The sequence below is a fragment of the Lactuca serriola genome, chromosome 2, assembly GCF_051521515.1.
Source record: "Lactuca serriola cultivar US96UC23 chromosome 2, Lser_US96UC23_V15, whole genome shotgun sequence".
Classification (NCBI taxonomy): Eukaryota; Viridiplantae; Streptophyta; class Magnoliopsida; order Asterales; family Asteraceae; genus Lactuca; species Lactuca serriola.
In genome coordinates, this window is record NC_136409.1 from 74,002,193 (window position 1) to 74,007,380 (window position 5,188).

Below are 5,188 nucleotides of genomic sequence, written 5' to 3' on the forward strand. Positions count from 1 at the left end.
TTAACTAGGAGGGTAACCCCACTATGCAGGGTGTGGATTTGTTCATAGTTTTGGTCGTCTTCTCAACGGTTATGTGTGCTGTGTAGCGAAGAGGTAGCAATATTGTGAAAAACATAAAGTTATAATTATACATAGAATAAAAAAAAGGAATTATATTATACAATTTATAATAGTTGGTACATAACTATTATGTTTATTAGTATGGAATGGGAGATGTTATTTGTCTTTTAACGAATATTATATATATATATATATATATATATATATATATATATATATATATATATATATATATACACGTAACCAACAAAACTCTTCAACATTAAGAGCTAATCTGTCCAAAAAATAGTTAAAAATAAAAGTAAAAAGCTTGTTGATGCTGATAGGCCTTATCCATTACTCTAGTAGTTTTAAAAAGGAAACAAAATTTCATTCACATCTAAATCAATATAGTGAAACAAATAACAAATATGAAAAACATTGAACTAAAGGTAAGTATAAATAGAATTAATTTATTACTTGAACCAATTAATGTGAGTTGAAAATCTTAAACACCTAGGTGTATAAAAACTCACAATTTATGTAAAGACTAATCTAAGCTCGGTCCAAGTAATCGCCATCAATCGGATGAATTCAACCTCCTCTTATTGCTTGCCAAAACATCAATACCAATATTAACCTTCTTAGGTCTATGGTATTCCCCTATTAAACTTTAGATATGTAAGGAAGGGTAAAACGGGAATGCAAGATAAGGCAAAATAGTGCATTTCAATGGAAAGGGTATTTTTGGTATTTTCTGTCAAAAATCCGTTTAGGCATTGTAGTTTATACACAATAATTATTAAATGTGGCCGATCCTAAGCAATCCATACCAGAAAGCCTCCCATTCATAATTTCATTTATTCATTGTCAAAAACAAAAATATACATACTTTTTTATAAATGTTTCTTGGTTTTGTGTGAAAGTATAGTACATTGTCTGAATTGGTAGCCATAGTAAAGTATGTTGCTATTCTCTCTACAATTCGCCCATTTAGAAACGTATAATAGCCAAATATGTGGCAGTATTGTATAAAATAATGAATGTACATTGCTATTTCTTAATTTCGTTAATTGTCCATGCCCTTCATTTCTGTAAATCAACATAAACAACATAACATCAATTTAAAGAAAGAAGTATAGAGTTGTCCAAGTTTTTTTTCAAAAAAAATAATTACTTATATATGGATTCACTAAATCTTTTACAAAAAAAAAAAAAAAAAAAAAAAAAAAAAAAAAAAAAAAAAAAGGAAGCTCAGAAATTATTATGAACTTATCGATCAAATACACAAAAATGATAATTAGATAGCTAAATATGACATTCCTTATAGCTTAGAAATGAAAACTGAGAAATAAAAATAAGGAAATATGATATTTCTTACTATAATAATAAAGTACCCAATAGGGAATCACATATTCCATTCTACCAAAGCAAAAGAAACAGAAAAAATAGAAAAGGGTAATTATTACCCTTTGATTTATAAACAAAAAAAAAATCAGAAAATGGTAATGTAGCAATTTTACTTGGAATGTGACCAAAAACATTAACAAAAAAGAAGCTTTTGTAACTTATTTTAAAATTAGGTAAATAAAAAAGACGGAAAGAGTACCTGGTTAACAATAGATCTTTTGAATATGCCAAAAAAATCAGCTTACATACGCATCCATACAACCACACACACTTCAACTTTCAAAAATTGTTAGGCATCATATAGCCATTGGGATATAAAGTATTAAACAAAGAAATGTGAAGAACTTTATCGATATTAATGGTTACCTTTTCGTCCTTGTTAGATTGGTCAAGGGCAAAATTGTCAAGTTCAAGTGGATTAGGCACCAATTGGACAAAAGAATTCCAAAATTAAGGCCTACACATCCAATATCCGTTCCAAAAAAAATGTAGAATCTCAATCGCATGAGGAGAAAACTGATAGGACGCAATTAATATGATGAATATACATGTTGTGTTATTGAGGAAGATATTGAGCATGTCAAGGTAAATTTGAGTTTTCACCTAATTACAATCATGTATGGTTTCCTTTTCTACTTCTTTTTATAAAAACTTAATGACTTTAATTGAGCCTCTTGTAAGAATCAACAAAACCAAGAAACATTTATAAAAATATATAGGTGTTTAGTTTTTACTTAATGCAGACAGAACGCTTTGATTAAATAAAAAAGTAGGTCAGGAAAATGAGGTTTTTACTTTTCCACATTATTCCCAACTTTTTTACAAATTTGCCCTTATTTTTTTTACTCTCATTTACAGACGATTTATGATTCCCTGAGCAAAAGGAATGCACTTGATCCCAGGCACATGGCCACTTCTTATTCTCTTTCTAGGCTCAGCTGCAACACCATCAAACTTGAAAAAAAAAAAAAAATCAAAATTCAAAAAACACCAATAAAGTTCATAATATATAATTTAAAACCATTAAATTTGACATTTTTTTTATACCTGGCCTTTGACCGAGCATCTACATTTTGATGTGTTTGGTCTTCTGTGTTCTTTTTAACCTGAAACAATCAATAACAACAAATACATCATAAAATCTGCCAAAAAAAAAAAAGGAAAAAAAACTGCAACCAAATTTAATCCAACAAACATGTTCAAGTGTCCATAAAAGATGTGGTTGATATTTTCTTTGAAATGTAAGTGGACCAATCTGCCAAAACAAAGACAACACTGATCAATTCCCAACAACTTTGATACATAAATTATATAAAACTTGTTTATATTAATATACTTATATAAAATTATCATTTGTGGACTTATAGCTTGGCCATGGTAAACTTTTTCTATTGCCTCGCTGGCAGTCTTTACAGTTATGTCCCGAATTAGGTGGCAATCCATCAACCGCTACTATTAAAACACACATTAAAGAAAGAGGTATTGATTATGGAAGTTAAAAAAAGAAAAAGCAAACTGTAAATTTCAAAGTACACATCCGAATCAATAAAAGAAAGAGATTCATAATAAAAACAATCCCTTTGGTTTTATTCACGTTTTTATCATTATTTAAAGAAAGAGGTATTGATTATAGAAGATAAAATATGTCTTTTATTCACCTTTTCCTGTTTTTTTTTCAACTCTAACTTTATAACACCCAAAACATTGACTAATCACTTTTAGTTTGTGGGTTATGAGGTTAAACATATGCCTATTCTTATCCATTTCTTATCTGATGTTATCCTCCTATTGGACCGAATATAATTCAAGTCATAGGGAAGCAATCAAGATCTTGGTTTTACTTTTTTTAACCAAATCTTGTAACTCAAAACCACATCTTTCACCAAAAAAAAAATCACAAACCAAAACCTGAACTTCAAACACCTTCCCTTTACCCATAATCAAAAAACATATATAGTGTGAATAAAATACATTTTCTTAGCAAAGAACTGAAAAATGTGAAGATGAATTTGAGTGGATAGGATGCAGGGGAGGTAGTTACATAACAGAATCAAATGATACCACAAACATTTTTCTTCATCAAAACACACAAAAGTATTTATACTAAGAACGCCTTTTTTAGGAGAGAGATTATGGAATCAAATTTCAGATGAAATCCCACATGTCACACCATTAAAAAAGAAAAATATAATTACATAATATAATAATAATAGTAATATATGGAATCAAGGATGGATTAATAAAGTTAATAAGCCATACAATCAATGCTTGAAGCAAGCAAATTCCCAACATCTATTAAAAAGAGATAGCTTTATGAGATGGACAATCGCCATTCTATCTGTTAATTCAATTATCTTTTAGGATATATACATATAATAGCCAAAAATAATATATATACACATAGGTAATTGGAAATTATGTGTACCAAAAGGGGAGAACCGGATGTAATCCAAGCCCTAAATGACATTTAGAATGGAAAATCAAACATGGTTAATTTAAACAATCCACATTGTTGGGTAAAACAACTGAACCAAGAACAAACAGAAATAGCAAATTAAATTTACGTTGATCTGATTTGAATAACATCTGGAATAAAAGAGTAACGGAAAATATAGGTGTCAAACACAAAAAAAAATGAAAATCAAAACACAATTACATTCAGCGATGGTAAAAAAGCGAGTGAAAATATGGAAAATTAAAGAATCAAAATTTTATTCCAGAGATGTAGTTACCTTTCCGTTCACATTGATGATCCCGCACCTCTATCTGTTTATGTTCCTTTCATCTACATCACAGATTCACCTGACTATGCTAGCTACCACAAACACAGTTAAGAGTCGATGAGATTTAAAGCATATCGAAAACAGGTAAAAGCCAAATATGGGAGTTTTAGACAATCTCAAAAAAGAAAAATAAGACCATATATTAATATAGGAACAATCATCAGTCCATAGCAAAGATTATGCTTTCCAAAACCCAAAATTGAAAAGAAATTAGGGCTTACATCAACAAATTGATCAGCATCCTGCTACATTAGATCGAACCTAGCTACATTGCCACTGGAAGCATAACTGTAGTTGCACCGGTAGAGGAAGTTGTGGAGAAAGCATCGTCTGCTTTTTGAAGAAGGATCGACATCTCTGATTTTGGCATGTTAAATCAGTGGTGCTCTGGTTCGGGAGAGGGAGGCGAAAACTGAAATACGGATACCGGCGGCCAAACGACACCCGTCGCACATCACACCTCAAATCTAGCAGTCAATCCTTCTGTCGCTTGTTACGAAGGTGGAATTACAGTATCTGAGAAGAACGGTGGAAGCTGTGGAGACTTGAAATTGAAATAGATTACAGATCGGAGAGGTTCTGGAAGAACGGTAGCAGCGGTGGCCATTTATGTAAACGAAATTAAATGAGTAAATTACACGAATGGTCCCTATGGTTTGTGGTAATTTGCATGTTTGGTCGTTAATTTACTTTTTTAACTCGGAAGGTCCATACTGTTTGTTTTTGTTACGCGTTTGGTCCCTTCTATTTATTTTTGTTACGCGCTTGGTTCCTGTCTTACCTAAAAAGACTATTATTTGAATATGGAAAAATGATGGGATAAGTAGGGTAAGGTGAGGAGAGTAGGGTTGAGAGTGTGTTTATTTAAATAAATTAAAAAATCATGGGCAAAATAGTCTTTTTAGGTAAGACAGGGACCAAGCGTGTAACAAAAACAAATAATAGGGACCTTCCGA

The 5,188-nt window shown here is 30.8% G+C and overlaps 1 long non-coding RNA gene across 2 annotated transcripts; it reads right to left on the reverse strand.

Moving 5' to 3' along the window:
• Positions 1–598: 598 nt before the first annotated feature.
• On the reverse strand, positions 599–4,816 carry LOC145086410 (uncharacterized). 2 transcript variants are annotated; one of them, XR_013700431.1, is made up of 6 exons: positions 4,454–4,816; positions 4,182–4,264; positions 2,645–2,704; positions 2,497–2,555; positions 1,649–2,403; positions 599–1,131 (listed from the first exon to the last, which is right to left on the reverse strand). It is a non-coding gene; the product is annotated as an uncharacterized LOC145086410 (long non-coding RNA). The 2 variants fall into 2 exon arrangements; XR_013700430.1 differs by having other exon boundaries at positions 602–1,131; positions 2,497–2,704.
• Positions 4,817–5,188: the final 372 nt, after the last annotated feature.